At 42.5% G+C, this 22,433-nt stretch overlaps 1 protein-coding gene across 7 annotated transcripts in view; it reads right to left on the bottom strand.

Moving 5' to 3' along the window:
* The window catches only part of DAB1 (DAB adaptor protein 1), a 1,108,242-nt gene that overhangs the window by 777,189 nt on the left and 308,620 nt on the right, over window positions 1-22,433 (bottom strand). For 5 of the 7 annotated variants that reach the window (XM_078073083.1, XM_078073086.1, XM_078073089.1 and 2 more), the window contains one exon: window positions 11,675-11,824. The gene's annotated coding sequence lies outside the window, so the exon portion shown is untranslated. Of the gene's footprint in view, window positions 1-11,674; window positions 11,825-15,692; window positions 15,850-22,433 lie in introns of all 7 variants that reach the window. The other 2 variants (XM_078073084.1, XM_078073085.1) reach the window with 1 other exon arrangement.

Below are 22,433 nucleotides of genomic sequence, written 5' to 3'. Positions count from 1 at the left end.
CACATGTTAATCACTACGTTGAACTTTAGAAGGGCTAATGGTCTTGCCCACATTATGCAATGGTAACACTGGGATGCAAACAGGTTTTATTGACTCCAAAGTCGGACCCTTCTGGCCTTAAACATCTAAAAGCCCATTCTGGACCTGTCAGGAACTTCATCTAAACCCAAAGACAAGTTCTACAAAAAATAAAAACACACAGATTATAGTCAGAACTTATCAGAACTTCATAGAATCCTTCACTGGTTTCCTTTTCCATATCCATGTGTGTGTTTGTGTGTGTGTATGTGTGTGTGGTGGAAGACCATACATGATAAGCACTTTTAGATCCCAAGATGTATGTTCATCTGCTCTTTCCACCAATATCAAAGCATAGGGTAGAACATTCATTCATCCAGTCAACAGGATTTTATCAAATGCCTTCAGTGTTGTTGCGCTAAGTACTGTGGTTTCAGTGGGGAGCAAAGAGCAAGCAAGCCCTGCTCTCACATCTTTATGGCAAGGGCCTGTGGGATCGAATCAGGCTCTGCTGTTTCGGGGGTGTGCGACCTGGGGCCAGCATTGCATGCTAAGCCTTAGTTTCTTATCTGCAATTGGAGTTAATAATAGTATCTGTATCATAATCTACATTTTAAGATTCTTAGGATAGAAAAATGTAATAAAACAAGTGAAATGTTTAGCATTATGTCAAGTATAGATGGAAGTCAGATACTTTAAAAGTTATTAATAATATTAATAATGCTATTAATAAAAACATAAGTATTATTATTATAGAAGTATATACCAGGCAGTGTGCTAGGTTCTTCAAATGCAGCATAAGATAAGGCCCGTTCCTCACCTTCAAGGGGTCTGTAGTCCTCATCAGGAGAACAAACATGTGAATGGACAGCTAAGACTTGGAACTGCAGACACTGTAATAGAGGGCCATGTTCAGTGTGGGAGCACAGAGGAAGTACAGACTGACTCCTTGTTCCTGGGAGTGTGGAAAGGGACATGATTGGGGAAGTTCCACAGACGAGGGGTGTTGGAAACTGCCCTTGGTGTTTGGAAAAGGCTTGGGTAAGGAGAAATGTGAGAAGGAAAATGTGAAAAGGGCATTTGAGACAGAAAAAAGGCTGAGCTAATGCACAGTGCTGGATTGTGCTTGGATGGCTTCCAATGAGAACACATTTTCTGGGAGATTGGGTCTGGAGTGAATGATTGAAGAACAGGAGGCAAGAACTGGTGGGAGATAAGCCTGGGAAGATATCTGAGGCCCAATCATGGAGGATCTTAAATGTCAGGCTAAGGAGATGAGCTTTACCATTTAAGTAGGCAGAAGAAAATAAGTGAAAAAAATACATAATATGAATGGATCAATTGACTGATAGATAAATGTAGAGAGACAGGAATATAGATACATGTGATATAGTTTACAGATATGTATATATATAAAGCTATGTCTGACTACATTTCTGTCTGTCTTCTGGTTTATTTTTATTTTTTCCAAAATAAGTAGGGTGAGATAATAAGCAGAGAGATCTGCTTGCTCATTGCTCACCATTGCAGACACAGCACCTATTATAGTAACACAGAAGGCACTTCAGAAAGTCTCGTTGAATGGATGAATAGGCTATAACCACTATACTCTGATGTCTGTCAAACGAACAAATGAACTTATACCTTGAGTGGGGAGGAAGGTGTGCTTTCACAAAGCAGGTGACATTTAATCTTGGCATTGTAGATGAGCACAACTGAGCTTTGCAGAAATAAGCCATTCCTGGTGGTGGCTACACAGGTAGAGAGAACAATGTCACTGCCCAGTGTATAGGGTGGTGAAGAGTGTGGATTCTGGAGCCAGAGTTCCAGTCCTAGCTCCACCATTTAACAGCTGGGGGCACTATAGCATGTCTCTTAACTCTCTATATCTCAGTTTCCTCATCTGTAAGGCAGGGATAATAGGGTACTTACTTTATGAGATTATTGTGAAGATGTAAGGTGTTTACCACAGTGCCTGGCATACCCAATAAGCTCTACATAAATGTTTGCTTTTATTAGTAGTATTACTGTTAGACCCTGAATGCAATCAGCAGTCTTAACACCCTAGAGTCCTATCACACATAAATTGGTTCTTTCTTCATGTATTATATCTGAACAGCCTATAGGAGCTCTGATACAAATTTCTTTGGTACAGATGAAGACCAGAGAGCTTGAGAATCACTTCTGAAGAGACAAATGAATGTCTAAACAATGGGGAATGAGGAAAAAAGAACATATTGAGTGCCAGGATCGAGAAGGGATTGTTGCAAGATATTAATGAGCAGAGAGATCTGGAGGAACCATGTCAAAGCTTTCTGAGAGAGAGTGAGAGCAATACCTGGGGAATGCCAGAAAGAGAGATGATAAAGGAGGAATGACAGCTCCCTGCAGGCCTGGACCAACTGCAACACAGAATAAGCAACAAGGCTAGAGAAAAGCAGTGTGTCTTGTTAAGTTCCTTTGAGAAGCTTTAAATCAGCAGTGGCTTCTTGGCAGGGTGAGGCAGGGCTCCAACCATTACAGGTTACTCAGAAGCCACCAGAGAAAAATGGAGAAGGAAAGCCTTGAAGAATGAGCATGGTCCCCGATGTGATGTGGTTACCATAGAGACCACTCTCCGTGGTAGTCAGGAAGGGCAGTGCTTGTCCTCAAAGCAGTTAACAAGCTATTAGACCAAACATGAAGATGCCAGCAGGTGAGTGGAATGAAGCCGCTACATCACAGCTGTCTGTTTGCTAAGATCAAACACGGAAGAAGTGGCCATAAATCAAGCAGGCCACTGCGGCCATTGAGTCAAGTTCAGGGGAGCACAATAGGACTTCCAACCTGTGAAGCCCAGGGACCAAAACCCAGAGCTACATGTTCAGAGGAGTGATGCTCACGTGTCCCCCAGCCTGGCTTGAGGATTCGATGATATTAAAACAAAACTGCAATACCAATGAACACGAAGACTAAGTAACTAAGAATGTGGGAAAGACTGAGAAAGTGTGGAGGGGCAGTAAATAAAAAGAAATAAAAAGAGTATTTCACATTGTGTTGCCCAACATTCAGTCAAAACTGAAGATACAGCCTGGCTTTGCAGCAAGCAGGGGGATCTGCTGAGTTCAGGGTGGCAGCACCAGGATTTGAAACAGGGCTTTCTCAAAGCAGGGGCTCTGCTTCTACTGGGTTGCTGCTTCAGGAAAGTGTCCGAAGGAGGTGAGCCTAGGTTAACTACCTCCTATATGTATGATCTCCACTCTAAACACAGAAATATGTACCCAGATGAGCCATTCATTGTGTGCTGAGACCTGCCCTCTAAAGGGGTGCAAAGGTCTTCCTATGAGTATATCCATTTGTACAGGCCGTACCCTAACACCCAAGGTCCTGTGTCTAGTTCTTGACTACCTGAAGCCCCCCTTCTGCCTCCCCTCACACACCTGGGCTATATTTAAAACATCATATCTTCCTATCTTTGCACATGCTATTTCCTCAGCCCTTTACAACTTCTACATCTTTCCATATCTCAGTTTGAGGGCCATCTCATTCATTCATTCATTCATTCACTCACTCAAGTGTGGGATGCTTCTCTAAGTCCTTCCTCCATGCTTCCACATACCCTGCACTTCCACCTAACAAAACCTATCACACTAGGTCAGAAGCATTCATCAAAGTGCCTATTGAGCTCATTAGATTTTAGATTTCTTGAGGGCAGACTGTGTCTTGCTCACAGTCTAGGAGAGTGTCTGAAATCGAGCATGTAGCAGGTGCTTAATATTTATTAAAGGGTGAATAGAAGAATAAATGAGTGAATTGCACTTCTAATTCTATCCAGGTTACTATGTTCCGAAGGGACTTCTCCAAGCCATCAAGCTGGCCTGGGATGAAATGTTTTTGTGCACATTACTTAATAAAAAGAGCTCTGGGTCAATTGAAAAATTTAAAGTCAATATGAAATTGATCCTCATCAGCACTTTCTCCTCCAAACATATAGACAAAGGGACATTTCTGAAACATATGTATTAGTGTTGCATTTTCTGCTCCAGAGACTCAGTGATCGTTGTCACCTCCAAGCCCAACCCTCATTAATTTATGGGGCATCCAGCATAATCAGCAACAGGCTTCTGGACAGCATAAATCAGAGACCAGCCGAGAATTTGGGGGAGTCTCTAAGCTGCACACATAGCAATTTCCTTTCATGCTCTTTTCTCTTATAAGTCACTGGGCACTATTGAAATTAAGCTGAAGGCCTTTAGGCTGAATTTCAAGGACACTCCAGGATCATCATCAAATCTGTCCACTTCAGCTGTGCAGGGAAAGAGAGTGTGGGCAACCAAAATAACACATACTATAACACCTTCTCAGAACGCCTATCCCATCTTTGCTTGGTTTACCAGTCACTTAATAAAGATGTGCCCAGGGCAGGGATGAAAACAGTCAGCAGAAGAGGAAAACAAAAAGTGTTCTTGCTGGAGGAAACATGACACAATGAAGGAGCGAGATGTACCAGGCGTGACAATGCATGGGCACAATATCTAACACATAGATATATTCATCACTGGAGGTGATAGTTGTGATGATCTGTTGAGATTGGCTTCAGATGGAATTGGGAAAAAGATTCAGAACCTCGTGTTTAAGCAGTAGGGATGCTGATATGGACTGCGTGTTTGTGCACTCCCTTCCCCAAATTCCAATGTTGAAATACTAATCATCTATATGATGGTATTAGGAGGTGGGGCTTTGAGCAGTAATTAGGCCATGAGGGTGGAGCCCTTGCGAATGGGATTAGTGCCCTTCTAAGAAGAGCCACGAGAGCTGACATCTTCTCTTTGTTTTCTCTGCCATGTGAGGATACAAGGACATGTCCACTACAAACCAGGAAATGGGCTCTCACCAGAGACTGAATTTGCCAGTACTTTGATTTGGGGCTTCCAGCCTCCGGAACTGTGAAGAATAAATGTCTGTTGTTTAAGCCCCCCTCAGGCTATGGTATTTTTGTTATAGCAGCCCGAGCTGACTAAGCCTGAAGCGAAGTCATAGCTTCTGGGGCTGACTTTCCTCTCCTTGATTCTGTAGTGTGCTGCAGGGACCCTGCCTGCGAGCTCCTTACCCAGAATCATCTGAAAAGAATCCATAATGCCTTTGCCTTTGAATATTTTTCTTGTATATTTATCTTAGAGGATTTCATTGAGGACATACCACCTTTCTCCTAGTTGATATGCAGGCTAGACATGGAGTGGACCTTGACTGCCTGGATGCCAAGGTGAATATGCAAAGAACAGAGCATCCCCAAATTTTAGGTGAGTGTCACAGTGTCAGGGACTCCAGGTGATCCTTTTATGGTTCCCTGGGGGTAGGGATAGAGGTTGGGAACAAAGCCTGGGGAGGATTATGAAAAGCTGCAATGAGGAAGGGGCTTTAACATAAAGTACACCCCTTTGTGGTTGGTGGGAGTTGCCAGGCTGGATTGGGTCCCTCTTGTCTGCTTGAATGCTAAAAGGTCACAGCTAATAAAAGGTATTGGTCAATACTGTCAATAACACCACACCACAATCCCATCCTTACCTTGTTTTCTAGTTATTCAAAGAGTGTGTTCACAGATCCAACTATTGAAGCCCTTTATATTTTGTCTCCCTGGTCAAATATTTGAAATATGTCAAATATTTGAAAATATGTTAGTTAATGTCACAGCAATATTATAAATAAGGTGATATTATTTCCATTTTTGAAGTGAGGCTCAGAATGGTTAAGGCATATGCCGAAAGCCACACAGTTAGTAAGCCAGCCAGGACTTGAAAACATTGCCCTATTCCTGAACTTTTTAAAATCAGTTCCATTTTCCAGTTTTGAAAGCCCGTTACAGTCGAGACTTGTGTGTTCTCTAGCCCAGTTGAGGAAAATGTTGTGGGCCCCCTTAATTTGCATTTGTAAATCTCCTTTAGGATATCTTCTGGTCTCCAGTCCACTGTTCACCTCTGCACTTGACAATTCTAGGACATGGCTTGCACACACTCTTTGCCTGTTCCCTCCTGAAATATTTGGGATAATTCTCCCCAATCTGAGTCAGTCCTGGTCCAAAGCTATTCCTCTTTGTAGTTCACTTAAAAAAAATTGTTTTATATTTACAAAAACTATGCATACTCATAATATCTGACTTAGAAGAACAAAATATAGAGAGAAATAAAATTCCTCCTTATCCTACTATACAGAGAAATTCACTCATATCTTAATGCACTGTGTTTTGTCCTTTTTAGGTGTCTATGATGTGTTTGCAACAAAATTGGAATCTTATTGTACAAAGTTCTGAAGCCTACCTTCATGTCCATATGCCATTAAAAACACTAAACTTCTTTAGAATAGAAATACATTCTATTTAATGATTATATTATTTGAATGTGAAAAACTTCAGGGAAACATTCTCCTCATTTTTGGAAATTTAGATTTATACTTTTTCAAAATTCCAAGTAATGTGGAAGTAAACTTACTTGTTCACAAATCTTTGTAATCTCTCTTTTTAGGCTAAATACTAGAAGAGGAATTCTGGGGTCAAGAGTTTATTTTAGGCTCTTCCAGATAATTTATATTAATTAAATTATATTAATTAAATTCTCACCAGCAGAGTTTCCATCCTGCACTGGAGGGTCATCTTTCCTGGAAAGTTCCCCTCAAGTGCTAGTGAAGAGCAGTCTTTTAGATGATCTTGCATTTATTTGAATAGGGACTCAGTTTAAGGGAACATGCCAAGACAAGACTACGTATTGATCTAAGTGGTTTCATTTTTATCCTGGACACATGGCTAAGCTACATTTCTCAGACCCTTTTACTATTACATTGGGGCAGTATATGACTGACCTCTGGCCAGCAGAAGGTGGGTGGAAGTGACATATGCCACTTCCAAAAAATGCCCCTCAAAATTTCCCAAGTACGATTTTCCTCTCTCTTGTCCCCTCCTGCAGAGACCTTAGAGGCCACATGTTGAAGATGATGATGGCTTACAGAAGATAGAAAAACATCTGTGTCCCTGAATGGCTGTGTTAAGTGCAACAATACACTTTGTGTTGAATATTAGGTTGGGAAGGGTTATTGGTTAAGGCAGCTATAGCATTACTTATCTTAACAATAGTGTCTGATTTACTCAAAGGTTCCCAAACCAAAAAGCCTCAGCTGGTTCTTTGTGTATCCTGCCATGAATCTGCCTTTGACCGGCATGCCTATTCACACAGGCATGAGTCCTCTGCAGCCTGCAGCATCCAATCTAGCGTTTGGCATAGAGTGGGGCTTACCTGGGTATGGGTTCGTGCGTGTTTATGGAGTAAATGAAACTAGACAAGAGCCCCATGATTTTAACTGGCTGGAGCTTAAGTGAGGCCCACTTGGCCATCTGAAGTAGATCATCCACTGGCCTCTGCCCTCTACCCCCCAAACACGTGCGTCTTAGTTACCTAGGGCATCGGTACCTGCCTCCCCATGAAAGAAAACCCAGTGCTGGGGCCCGCCCTTCAGAACAGAGGCTGTTGTGCAGAGGAAAGTGGAGCTCCAGCACAGTTGTTTCTCTTCTGCTCATGCTAATTACAGTTTGCCAAATGTAAACCAGGGAAGCATCTCACCCACCCAAAAGAGTTCCAGAAATGGGCCTGTTACCTTCGCAGTAACCTGGGAGCAGCAAACTGTTCTTCCTTCTAAATCGTTTTATCTTTGATTTTCTCCCCATACCTGTGGTGAACACAGACAGGTGTGTTCACAGGAGAGGTGAGGTTGAAACTGTACATCTCCCCAGCCTCAGGGCCTTCCCTTTTGGTCGCTTGCTCTGAGGCAAAGCTGGAGCTTGAGGTAGACATGGGCCTGGCCGGCGGGGTTTAATTACACATGTGTGCAGTGCCGTGGTGGCAGTCTGAGGATGCAAGTACACACCTAATTATCCTGAAACAACAAACTGGAGCTTCCTTGAAGGGCCTCCGCCCATGGGACCACCACGTTGTCATTTTGCCACAGAATCTTGCCTTTCTTCCGTGTTAGTATCACTTGTGGAATTTTCTTCCATGAGCCTCCTTTCTTCTCCTCTCAGGACGTCATCAAGAGTCAACCCCCCCCCCCCACCACTGCAGCCTTCCCGGGGTCCTAGGACCCCTTCCCCAGCTGACTGAATCTATCCTTCTTCTGTGTTATCCCACACAGAGCATGGGGCTTCTGTCATTACTTTCTGTATCGGGGCCTCATTTGTTAAATCTGGAAAGCAAGGCTGATGGGCCTCTCTGGGTCTTCTCAAGCTTCAAAACTATGTTTTTTTAATTCTTAGGAATAATCGAATGGTTTAAAAATATTATAGTATAGTAGAAAGATTGTGGCTTTGGCACCAGAAGAGAAGTTTGAACATGAGTCAGTTGCTTCTAGCTGAGTGACCCGGGCAGCATGACTCAGCATGTCTTTGGGCCTCAGTTCCCCCATCTGTAAAATGGCAGTAAGGGCTGCTGTTACCTCACAAGGCTGGAGAGTCATGTGAAAGTATTTTATAAATAAGTAATGAAATACAGTGTTTGTTCAAGTTATATTAATAAAAAGATGAGTGAGTCCCTCTCTAAGGGAAACTCTACCACCGGTGGACTAAACGTCTTAAAACATACATCTCAGGTTCTCAGAATCATGTCTAACAATCTCCACTGCCTCTCTAACTGTAGGGGAGAAAGAGCTTTCTTTAAAAGTCCTCAGGAACCTTAATACTAACAGTCCCAACCACTTTGGCAACCCTTAGTTGGCTACCTACCCTGTGTTAAGCACTTGCCAGGCATTTGCCACTAAAACAAAATGAAAGACTTAGACAAGTCCCTGTCTGGTCAAGTCCCTTATGGTCAAGTCCCTGATTTGCAAATGAGTATTTATGTGATCTTGAGAATTTTGCTTCACTTTTTGAATCTTAGCTTCCTTGTCTATAAATCAGCTGCGATAATGCCTACTATAAAAATTGGTTGTGAAGGGGCACCTGGGTGGCTCAGTCAGTTGAGCATCCGGTTCTCGGTTTCAGCTCAGGTCATGATCTCAGGGTCCTGGGATGGAGCCCTGCATCAGGCTCCATGCTCGGCAGGGACTCTGCTTGAGCTTCTCTTCCTGTGCCCCTCTCCAGCTCGCACCTGCGCACACTCTCTCTCTCAAATAAATAAATCTTTAAAAAAATTGTTGTGAAAACTAAAATGTGGCAACCCCCTTAAAGTATGCAGACCCAATACCTGACACATAGCAGCCCTCAACAAAAATCATTTCCTTTCTCCTACTTTCCTTTCCCTTTGAACACCAAGATTCTAGAATTCCACAATATAAAACATTCATATGAATAGGATGTGCGGTAGATGACGGGTATCTCTAGGGGAGTGATGTCACAGGAAGATCCTACCAGAATCTCCATTCCAACATCACAACTGGGCCCCTGCATGAGCCTTGCGCCCAATGTGCTCATCACCATAATATTTTACAGTGAGCATTTTTTTAATAAAAAGAAAGATTATTCTCAACGATGCATGTGATAAATACGCCGGCTTTAAACCTTTTAGAAATATTAAAGGTTTTACAGCTCAATGTTTGACAGACTTGATTAATCCCTTCCACACAGAAGTATTCAGGAGGAGAACTGTAGTTGGGTTTTAAAGCTCCAAAAGTGTTCTTTGATAAAGGTAAAGAAAAGGGAAAGAGCTTTTAAAAAGAGAGCGAGATTCTTATGCGACGCAGAACAGACAAAGAATGCAAAGACCCAGGAGGCTGCACAGTGTGGTGGGAAGCTGGAAGCTGGGGTGGGGGTGGGGGTGAGGCAGGGAGAAGAGTGCTTTAAAATCTCTCTCCTTAGAGGATTTTTCAAACGAAAGGCACAATCCAGCTTGACCCACAGGACATTAGTCTCAGAGTTTTCTTCTCCGCTGGGTTCCAAAATGGATGATGTGTGTGTGGGAAGCGGGGGGTTGCTGAGGGGCAGGACTGTCCAAGGGCAGTACAAACTTCAGAAAGGAATCAAGTGGAATGTACCATCCCCTCTTCATGAGTCCTGGACTCTATAGCAGCCCCCTGCTAGTTCTTCCCTAAACTGACCTCTCTAATCTACCCAACTGGATTTTGAGCTTCTCTAAATAGGAAATACTTTGTTTTTCGTTTTTGTTTTTGGTAACTTTTCCCCCTCAGCACCCACCCTAGCTTTTGTATATAATAGGCATCTAATAAACATTTGTTAAATGGATAGAGTTGGTGTTTAATAAATCCTCCATGGTCTAATGACATAAGTGGTATAAAAACCCCTACTTAAGAACACTGCTTCAAAAATTATGCACAGACTTCACCTCCTTCTGATTCTCATTCTACAAAAGAAAATTGAGTTTAGGGATGAAACCACTGAGACTTCCAAATAATACCTCATTCCACAAATACTTGCTGAGCGCCATTCCCTGCCAGGTGAGTTGGGACACGGTTCCTAGCTCAACCACATTGCTGGTAAAGGAGACCTGTCATCATTGTGGGAGGTGCCATGATTGAAGCATATATGGGAAAGCATGCAGGACAAAGGAAGGTACACCAAACCCAGCATTTTTGTTCACGGCGGAGGGGGGTGATTTAAAAAAAAAAAAAAAAAAAGCTTTGAGAATGAGTAATAGACTCTAAGCTGAATGTTGAAGGATAATGCCAAGGGAGACTGGGCATGCATACTTCCCCCATATCATGCATACAGTTGTGACCTATGAACTTCCATTTAAACTCCAGATGGAACGGCTTGCTCTGCTAATCAACCTCCCACGACGCAAAATCTCAAAGCGTCCGCCTACTCTGCTTGGCGGTTTTCTTTGACACCCAAGTCAATGTCCAACCCCAACCCCTACTCTGTTTTTATGGGAGCATTTTCCTAACACACGACGCCAACATATTTGTCACAAGATATTATGGGGGCAAAAGTGTAATTCAATTATGTGACTTCATCAATTCAAATGGCTAATGTACAAGGATCTCAGGATGCCATCCAGCTTTCAACTGAGGGCAAATAATTGTTCCATAATTTCTTAATTCTCCCACAAGACAGTTTAAATTAAAGGATGTCAATTTTCAAAGCCAGACTGCATTGTATTCTTAAATTGGGCCTGAAATAGCCACAAGATGAAGGGTAATAAGGCAGAGAGAGCAGAGCCCAGAGTGCCTGGTGCTGTGCAAAATTGTTTAATACGGTCAGACCCTTTAATCTTCATATCTACTGATGCAGAAAGCAGCATATTTCTGTCACTTATGATAAGAAACATTACTTTTTAAATTCCTTGGTGAGGTCTGCAGATCGTAGGCAGCCAAGATAGCAGGAATCTCTATTTCTGTGTCTGTGAACATTTCTTTTTTCCCTTAAATTGGTTTTATTCTAATCCATTTAGTCTCCAGTCTGAGTCAGAGACAAGTAACCCTGAATGGAACCACACAGGAGGAGAACAAAGGCGTGTGCCTTTCAGTTCTCAGATTCTACTGGCAACCACCTCCTTGAACAAGTCCATGATTAAACGAATAATGAATGTGAGAGTATTAACTATAGGCAGACAGCTAGTTCCAGAAAGGGAGAGAATGGGAATAGCATTTGAGAGAAATAAAAACACTCTCAAAAGTAGAGGATGTAGTGTGAGGAGGTGATGATTTGAATTATTTTCATCAAAGAATCCAGTATTTTACTCACATGTGTCCTAGAAAGTTCGGTCAACTGGGTGGGGGTGATGCTGAGAAAAAGGAGGCTCCAAGGTCTGGACTGAAGAAACTGGACAATGTTTCCCCAAGACTGCCAGGGCCACGAGTCAGGAATCGTCATCGAGAAAAGCCAAGGACATAGCTGCAATGAAAGAAGTCTCTGTCATTTTGAAAGCAAACCGACAAAGGAGAAAGGAGGATGAAGTACAAAGTTAGTATCACAGTGGAGTCTGGGGTGAGCTGCTCAGCATGAAGTGCCATCCTAGTGCGTGTGGTGCATGGAGGTGGGCCTCAGGCACAGAGATCCCGAGGAACTGAGCCGATAAACAAAAGGGAAGTTTCAGCATCTCTGTGCCTAGTGTTGTGCTAGACTATGTGGAGGGTACAAAGAATAACATCCATCAGTCTGTACTTTAAAAATCTGGACTAGGTTATCCACACATGGGGTAAAATTCAAAAGGCACACATGGTATGAATCTATTTGTAGGACAAACACCCAGAATGAAATTATTGGGCTAAGAAAACATTTTCTATTTTGATAGATATTGTCAAATTACCATCCACGAAGGCTGTATAATTTTACAGTCTCTTTAGGAACATATGAAGAAACACCTTTCCCTCGCCCTCACCAACAGAGCCTGTCTTGGTTCTTTATTTAAAGAGACGTGGGATATAAGGCATAATAATGACAATAATAATGCTAATATTAATGAATGGTAATAGCACTTTAAGTACAGTTTTTAGTCTTTATATATATTAATCCATTTATTCCTAGCAGCAACCTACTGATATAGGTACTATTATTATCATCACTAAACACAGAAGGAAACAAAAACACAGAGAATCTCGTTGGTGACCACTGTTACGCAGGGCAGAGCTGAGGTTCTGGGGCTGGCACCCTCCTCAAGGCCCAAACTCTTAACCATTAGCTCTTATTCCAGAGATGGGATATTACCTATGGTATGTGTTATAACAGGGACACACAACTAGGAAACCTGAGGGTGTGTGTGCGCATGGGGACTCAGAGACACCAGTTCTTTCCATCTTTTTTTTTTTAAGATTTTATTTATTTATTTGACAGAGAGAGACACAGCGAGAGAGGGAACACAAGCAGGGGGAGTGGCAGAGGGAGAAGCAGGCTCCCGGCCGAGCAGGAAGTCCGATGCGGGGCTCGATCCCAGGATCCTGGGATCATGACCTGAGCCGAAGGCAGACGCTTAACAACTGAGCCACCCAGGCGCCCCCAGTTCTTTCCATCTTAATGGAAGCTGACACAGGCTATAACTGGGAAAATGTTGGGCTATCGTGATTAATATGCAGAACTCTATGAAGAACAGGTTGACTTTTTCTTACTTTTCTTTCCTACTCCTTTCAGTACAAAAACATTACTCCATAAATTTTCATGATGTGTTAGAAAGGTCAAAGCTCCAAATTTAAAGGGCGGTGTGGTCCAAAAAGCATGATACTTTAAGTAACGTGGACCTGGGTTCAAGTCCACTGGTTAGCTGGATGACTTTAAGCAAGTTATAGGACTTCTTTGAATCTCAGTTTTCTTCAAATGGAAAAGAAAAATGAGTTTATGACCCTAGGAAAATTTTTACAATGACTAATACAAAAAAACCCAATGCCAAACACTCAGCAAATATCATTAGTTGTAGATAACTTGTACCTATCTATTAAATCTTACTTTCCCTGCTTCTCTTTGCAGACCTTCTGGTTTCACCAAATTAGTTTACTTTTCTCAAATATGATGGAGTTTTCCAGTCTACCTGCATTTCTGTGTTCTATTCTCTCTTGCTAAAATACTCCCCCTGTCCCCAGGTCTTGTACTTATCTGTTAAATCTTGCTTTCCCTGCTTCTCTTTGCAGACCTTCTGGTTTCATCAAATTAGTTTACTTTTCTCAAGTATGATGGAGTTTTCCAGTCTACCTGCATTTCTGTGTTCTATTCTCTCTTGCTAAAATACTCCCCTTGTCCCCAGGTCCTATCTGTAGGAATTCTACCATTAAGCCAGCCAGATCTACATCAAATGCCACCAAGGACATGAAGTGTTTCTTGACCCATGCCCTCTGCAATGCCCCTAAGTGGTTTGAATTCCTAAGTACTATTGCATTCCTAAGTATTATTGGGCTCTACTACTTCTAAGACACTAATCATCATAATACCAACAGTTAACAAACGCTTTAGAATGTACCAGGCATTGTTCTAAGCATTTCATATATTTCATATCTCACTTAATCCTCTTCACATGTGATAGGTACCGTGATCATCCCCACTTAGACACAGTCCCGAATGCCAGTCATTATTAGCACGTCTTGTCTGCACAGAGGCACTGAAGTCTCTAAAGGGCAAAGAAGCCACAAAGCATAATATTTGAACCTGTAGGCTTTGGAGTGAAAACACCTGTGTTTCAGCCTTGGTCCTGATCCTATCAACTGTGTGATATAGTTACCAAATCTCTCTAAATTTTAATTTCTAAAAGGGGATGCAGATAATACCAACTTCAAGGCTTACTTGAGTTTGCAGATATAAGAATTCGGAACAGTGTGTGGCAAATGGTGAACACGTGAATGCCAGCTTATATTATTCTTATTTAAATAGCATAGAGTAGGTTCCAGCCAAAGGCTTGCTCCCCTACTTTGTATTCAGTCTTCCCTCCGCCTGTACTGCCTTGTCCCATCCTCGCTCATCATCCCACTGCCAACTTGAAGAACTCAGTGCCTAGCTCTGCAGGATCTATAGCACTAGCATCTCCTGTTCTGCCAAGTCTTCCTTGGAGGCCCCCTCTCCAGGGAAAGCTCCCTCCTTCACACCCTCTATTACCTTAGACCCAATTCCCAATTCGCTTGTACCCCTCATCTTAATGCGTGGAGATTCCTGCTCAAAACTAGGAGGTCTACGAAGATGGGGACTTCATCTCAATTATTTTTAATCCCTATCACTTAGCACACTATTTGCATAAGCGGGGTAAGCTCTTAGTGCCCATTAAGTGATTAAAAAGATGAATTAAAAGTAAATACCTGAATGGTAAGAGGAAAAGTTACCAATTCTTAACTGACTACTATATAATTCACTGAAAAGTCATTCAATATCCCAACCAAAGCATAAAAAAGAAACTCTACTAAAACTAAATGTTTTATAAAAATAGATGAGAGGGTTCTGTAAGGAACCCACTGCATTCCTACCAGCCGCATATTCACTCAGCACACTGCCAGGCTATTGATGTTTTAGTGATAGACACTGCAAAATGATAGATTCACCAGCAAATCATAAACTGAAGACATTAACAGACACGCTGTTAGGGAGCTCAGATATAAACAGAATATTATGGGAGGAAAATAATAATTAACTTGTAAGGAGAGGGGCAAATAAACATTCTATTAAAGGGGACAAAATCCCAACTAAATATAATCTCCTTCCATTACATTATGAGCATTAAAATTAATGGTGTTCATTTTTCTGTGGTTTGGGTAGTCATTGTATTTAAAAAGCTTAAGTTAACTTCACAAGGAAAAAAAAAAATAAATTAAATGTGCCCGTGTCTCAGGAAACTTCATTTTCTGAGTGAATAGCCAAGTTGATGCACATCACCAGAATGTCTGACAATCAGTTTTCCATACTGGTGTGTTCTAAATGGGAAAGGAAACCAACTCTTAATTTAAATTATATTGCAAATCACTTCTTGTCTGCTGAATGGCATTCAGCTGCAGTAGGTGGCTTTCACATAGGGCCCCAAATACAACATTGGCTGATTAATGCTAATTTGAAATGTTTTCTTGGGGGAGGATGGGCACTCAATCTTGGTGCATATGAGGCTGAGGAAATTCTATGGTGGGTGACTGACTCAAAGGCCAACAGCGTATTTGCCATCAGATAAAAATGTACGTTCACAAACATACCAAGACAAGTCAATTATTCTCTGATTCACTATTTCCTGGGTCCCTTTGTGTAAAGAAAACTATTTATACTCCCCATCAGATGGATACACAGAATCATCGTAAACACGCACCTGATTCCACTATTCTATATTATATTTCCCACAGCACCTTCCATTGTGGAAGTCATTAGTTTTGGTCCTTTTGTTCTCGATTTATCAAAACAGACATTTTGCTAGTGAGTTCAGTTTTGCTCCCAAATGCAAAACAGCAGACACAATTTTTGACCAACTGAAAAAAAGAAACAAAACATGCTTTGTAATCTTTTGATGAGAGTGACTGGGAATTTGTTCTTCTCTGCTTCAATGACTGATACATACATAAACACTAAAATCAGAACTCAAAAGCTTAGGATTCTTTTCCCCTTCCCCAGCTTAAAAGTTCAAAGAGACAAACCAACCCATCCTTGTCTTTTGAATTACTCCCAATACAATGCACTCAAGTCAGATAATCCAAAATGAGGAAATTGATCAGAAACAACACCTGAGAAAACAACAACAAATTAACACCAGCCATCATCATATTTCACTTGTCAAATCGGCAATAGTCTGTAAAAAGAAAATAATACTCAGTGTGTAAGGGTTCTGGGGACAGATTCTCCTACGCAGGGAGAATCCTGCGCCTGGCCACCTATCACAGGACAGCATGCTCCCTGCATGCACACTGTTGTCATTGATAAGGAGTTTGTGATATAAAGATGGGAGGTTTGGATTTTTTTTTTAATATTTATTTATTTTGGAGGGAAAGGGAGGGATAGAGGAGGGGAGAAGGAGAGTAGGAAGGGGGGGGGAGAGAGAGCGCGCACAAGCGCACATGGCAGGGGGAGGGGCAGAAGGAGAGGGAGAAACAGACTCCCCTGCTGAGCTCCATCTCAGGACCCTGAGATCATGAGATGAGCCAAAGACAGACGCTTAACCGACCGAGCCACCCAGGCGCCCCTAGGGATGGGAGTTTTTGCTCAGATGGTCTGGCGTGGGATCCTAGCTCTAGCATTGTGACTGCATTACCCCGGGTACATTCCCTTCCTTTTATGAGCCTGAGGTTTCTACTTGCAGCATTATCATGAGGATTTGAGGTAAACTACCTTGCAGTATAGTTAGTGTCTGTCATAAAGTAGACACTTCATAAATGAGGGCTATTATTATAAGCACTTGAGATATCAGTATTGGTACATCTAATGGACTAATTTATATATGTGTCAATAGCCAGTATGCCATAAGACCATGTTTTCTGTTGTGTGTGATTCAGTGTATTTCTATAGCTGAAAGCTAATTTCCACGTTTGGTCTCTGACCTTTAAAATTACTGAATGTGCTGCTCTCAAGTGACATAATCTTTTCTATACTCGACACTGACTTGCAAAATTTGATGTCCGGAAGGCTAAAACATAATTTTCATGAGCAAGACAACAGTGTAACAATCCTGGGACTATCTCATTAAATCTGACCACAGCAAAGTCTTGGTGACCATCAAGGGACAAGCCTTCTGCTATCACAGGACCTTCAGGCAGGGGAACCATGAACAGGCTCCCATGAGAAGGTTCCAAAGCCCCAGTGAATACATGATGCACTCTGTGCATAGAATGAAGAAGGGGTTCTCAAACTGCATAGAGTCACGTGGGGGAACTTTACAACTTACTGAAATTCAGGCACTACCCAACCCAGTGAATCACAGTCTCTGGGGGTGGAGCCTGCACCCTGGAAAATTTTACAAGCTCTCCAGGTTACTGTCCTGTGTAGCATGGGTTGAAAAAAAAAAAAAAATCACTGGGCTAAAGAAATACTCTGATTGGTTGATGGTCTTTCTAAAGAAATACTCTGATTGGTTGATGGTCTTTAAAAGTTGTGATCATTCTTTTCATAAGAAGGCTGAAAATTATAGAAGCAACAACAGGAAAAACAGAACCCAAGAAAGAAGAGATGAAGAGAGGAAGAAGGGGATGATCTTTCGGTGGGGGGCAGTGGGGTAAGTGGTCATTAAAGCAGGGGGTGGTGCTGCCCTGAGGATCTTAGAGACTGCAGGTCTGCAGTCTGGGGGAGAGCAGCCATGGATATACACCATCTCTCCAGCTTTTGCTAGGGAAATACCTCTCCTGGGGGAAGGAGAGAACAGGAGGTAGGGGTAAATGGGGAGGGGGTGTGTGGATAAACTGAGGAAAGAAAGTCAATTCTGTTGCCAAGTGTACAGCCCTAACTCTTCACCTCTGACTGCCCAACCTCATTTGTACCTCAATACCTTTCCGTGTTCTGTTCCTTCCACCCCAGATACTACTTTCTCCTTCTCCATCATGCAAAGGCCATCAAATATCACCTCCTATGTGAAGTCTTTCCTGATTTCCTCTGGCACAATTAACTGCTTGTCTAGTCAGTCAATGTGCATTTCTCTCAGAACATTTTGTATATTCCCCTTGGTCACAACTCATTACATTAGTCTGTGGTTTATGCATATGCCCTGCATGCTCCGGTCTGGTTGTTTTCTGTGTCTCATCTTTGGTTGCTGCAACAGTGCCTGGCATACAGTATAAATTCAGGATTTTTTTTAAAGGAGCCTGCAGCACTGTAGTAGACATATTGCTGTGGTCTGCACAGCATCCTTGTGATAGCTGGCCCATCCTATAGGATTCTGGAGGAAGTGTCAATCACAATGACTTATCTGTCCACTGGCCTTAGGGGTCAGCAGGTGACCCAGGCAGGGTAATTAAGAGTCTTGCCACAAGAAGTGATATATGGAGACTGAGGAAGAGAGCCCCTGTTCCAAGGCCTATAAGGATCTTAGCTGAGACTGCCAAAATTATCTTGTTAGTCACAAGCGCAGAGCTCCTTTGGCAGGAATGAATACTGCTAAATTTTGACACATTGAGAAACAGAGAGAGGTATAATCCCTAGAGGGAGAGAGAGAGAGAGAGAGAGAGGATGGACCCTGATGAAGTCATTGAGCACCTGGATGCAACTATGCCTGATGCTCAACCAGGGCTTGCAGACTTCCCAGGGACCTGTGCCGACAAAGTCATAATTTTGCTGGTATTACTGTTGGATTTGTCACTTGCAGCGGAAGTTATTTGCACCAACTCAATCATATCGCAATAATGATACTGATGATGAAGCCGCCAGTCATAAAAAATTACATTTGATTCTTCTGTTTGTGCAATCAGTAGAGAATAAGTTCATTTTAAAACAAAGGTTTTCAAACTGTTTACAGGGTGCAAGGTATCTGTGGAGGACTCTCAGGGAACAAATTACGGATAAATCGAAAGGCAAGTGCCATGGGCTTGGTCTGCTCCTTTCTTTTTTAATTGAAGTAACTCTTTATTCTGTTTTATATGTTGGGATTCCATATTTCTACTTGAAAAAAAAAGCTCCCACTGTTAAAAACAAAACAAGAAGGGTGAAAACAAATGCATTAAAGTGTATCCTCAAAAACAGTATATTTTAAATATTTCCTCACATCACACATTAGCCCTCAGCTACCTGAAAACTTTACTTGCTTGGAATGATTCATTCTGTAAAGGATCTGAGGAAATGAAGTTTTGCTGTAATTGAACAGACGGCTGGAAACATTGGACAAAGACGGAAAAACACCACCACGATTCCTGAGATCCGATAGGACATTTTGTCTCCAAACCCTCGTCCACAGGGAACAATCCCAAATGCTATTTGAGTGTGTTGCAAGAAATCCCTATGTGGATAAGAATAGAAGGTTCAGCATTCGGTAGTCTTTGGAAAACGGAACCAGACAGAAACCCTTAAAAAAGGGTTTTAAACAAAAACTTCTGAAGAGTAGCTTTGTAAACTCAGTCCCTAAACCATGCTTACCTTGTCTGCCTTCCTCAATGCTGACGTGTAGTCCTGCTCAGCCGGAGCCATTTTCTGATAATCCTCAAACTCATTTCCTCCTCTCCACCTTCATTGCCTCTGAGTCTCTCCTTTTTCAGAAATCCCTCCCGGGCCTCCACCTGCACCGGCTCCCCCACCCTCTAGCTGCCTCATGGCGGCCATGTTGAGCCCCCCGCACACCCCCGTCCTGGCTTCACTGCTGCTTCGAACCTGCCAAAGGCTGAGGCTGCGTCCTCCTCCCGGCGCCTTGCTTTTGCACAGCTCCTCTCCTCTCCCACTGCTTCCTCTTGCAAACATACAGCCCCACAACCCAGACCTGCAAGGGGTTGTCTCCTGACCTCAGTGCCTTTGCCAGGGAGGTGCAGCCGGGACTCCAAATCACTATTCTACACCAGTGTTTCTCCATTTTTAAAGTTGGCTTTAAAAAAAAAAAATTACCTGTGCCTCTTGTTAAAACACAGGTTCTGATTCAGTCAATCTGGGGTGAGGCCCAAGGTGCTTCATTCCTAACAAGCCCCCAGATGATGCTAACACTGCTGGGGAAGGGACTATGCTTTTTGAGTAGCAAGATCGGCTATCACTTAGAGAGGAAACCTTGCCTAAATAACCTCCCCTCACCCTCACTCACCTGCCCTCTAGAATTAGGTACATCTGAAAGCCTCTGCTTGCAATCAGATGATGATGATGATAGCAGTTAATACTGAGTGCTCACGATGAACCCCACGCTGTTCCAAGGGCTTCGGCTTTAGAACTCATCTGTTTCAGCACAACCACGCTAAGCTAGTATTATCACTGTTATTTTTAAGATAGGAAACTGAGGCACACAGAGGCTGAGTAACTTACCCAGGGCCACAGAGCTGGTAAATAGGGGAGGTTGGCTTAAACTCCGGCCAGTTGTCTCTGGATCCCACACATTTTTACCCAATGCTACTCTGGAGAATTCCCAACTGACAGAGTCCTGCCTGTGCTTCCTCAGCTCTTTCTGCTTTCCTCTGTCCCAACACACACAATAATATATTACAGTAGACTGTGTACTTACCACTCTCTCCACATCAGACAGTGAATTCTTCGAGACTGGGATCCTTTCTGATTTAACTCTGAATCCCAGGCACCCCCAGCAATTCCTGTCCTACAGTTGATGCTAGTGACATATTTCTAAGCTACTGAGTTGCACAAACATTCATAGAACTTACAATGTTTCCATCCCTCTCTGACAAAGTTTACTTTGATTTCAGGGGATCTGAAACTTAAGAATGTGCATCAGAATCACATAGAGGGCTTGTTAAAACGCTGATTGCTGGCGCCCACCCCCACAGTTGGCTTCAGTAAGTTTAGTGTGGCTCCTGAAAACTTGCATTCTGAAAGGTTCCCAGGTGATAGTGATGCTGCTGGTCTGAGAATCACACTTTGAGGACCACTGCTTTATTTACCTCCTTCTAGTTAATCAGCTTCCTTTCACAAAGGATCCTAAGGCAGGACACAGAATGTCCCATTTCAGGGGGGAGATAAGGAAAACTCTGTGACCCAAGAGAATGTTTACATCTCCTATTCAGGGGCATAAACAAAGCCTAAAATAAATATCATAATTTACTAACAACTCAGAGACTTGTTTTATTTTCTATTGGAAAAAAAAATCAAGTGAATTAACAAAGGACATTGAAAGCAGAAACCAAAATCAAATGGGGAATTTGGTTCTAGATACTCCTACTTAAGCCTTCTGTGTACTGTGTACATTTCACTTTGATTCTCTATGCTAAGTACTCAGGATACAGTGTAAGCCAGACAGGCCTCTGGAAGTATATAGTCTAGCAGGAAAGGGGGCAAAAAATATGCAAACATATAAAGAAAGGAAATAATTACAGATAGGGAAATGTTCTAGTAGGGAAATAAGCAATATGCTAAGGGAGAGGACAATGGTGGGGGAAGGCAGTGCTCATTTAAGGCAGGGAGGTTGTGCAGGCCTCTTTAAGAGAGTGATATCTTCAACTGAGCCCCCAAGAATGAGAAAATGTCAGCCTGTGACTAGCCAGGAAAGAATGTTCCAGACAGAGGGGAGCAAAGGTAAGCACCCTGGTCTCAGAAGGAGGTTGACATGTTTTTGAACCCTAAAGGAGGCCAGTGTGCTTGAAGCATAGGTGTGAGGCGGGCCTTTGTACTGCTGGGGAAGTCTGGATTGTAGTCTCAGTGCAATAGGAAGGAACTAGAAGGGTTTCAGAAGAAAAGTGTCATATCTGATTTGCATTTGAAAAAGATCACTCAGGCTGCCCTGTGGAGAAAGATTTGTAAGGGGCAACAGTAATAGGGAAAGGCTCAGTCAGGAATTAATCTTACTATGCAATGTGCAACATGAAACACCTAACAGTTTGTAGGGGGTGGGAGCGGGGAGAGGTTTATCAGCTGCACCAATTAAAACTTTACAGCCTGTTCAAATAATCCACTTGCATCACACTGTTTAAAGACAACATCCATAAACCATTCTGGGCTAATTGTAGCAAGTTGCTGCAATGCAGACCTCTAGCTCGCTGGAAAAGTCCATGGAAGACCTGCACTGAGAGCATCCTTACCAGAATGGATGTGTAGAATCCTCCAGAAGGGAAGATTTAAAGAACACGGTGGCCCTCTGAGAGCTGAGAAAAATAGATGATGAGGCACTATTTTTCTGTCTTAAAAAATAAGGTCTTTTTAAATTAGAAATGAAATTCAAGTCTATAGATGACTGTCAGTGACAATGGCCAACACCTGGCCCATGTACAGAGCCCTGTTGTCCTAAACACTGACACATATTGACACATTCAATCCACCCATGAGGCAGGCACAATGATTCCACCATCCTCCTTTGATAGATAAGGAAATCTGAGGCACAGAAAGGGTAAGTAATTTGCCCAAGATTACACAGGTGATAGGTGTTGGAGATGAGGCTCGAAATCAGTCAGTCTCGTTCAGGAGTTGTGGCCTTAACCATCATACTATTGCTTCTAGAGAA

Source organism: Halichoerus grypus, chromosome 5, assembly GCF_964656455.1.
Source record: "Halichoerus grypus chromosome 5, mHalGry1.hap1.1, whole genome shotgun sequence".
NCBI lineage: Eukaryota > Metazoa > Chordata > Mammalia > Carnivora > Phocidae > Halichoerus > Halichoerus grypus.
This window is presented reverse-complemented; position numbering and strand designations above follow the sequence as displayed.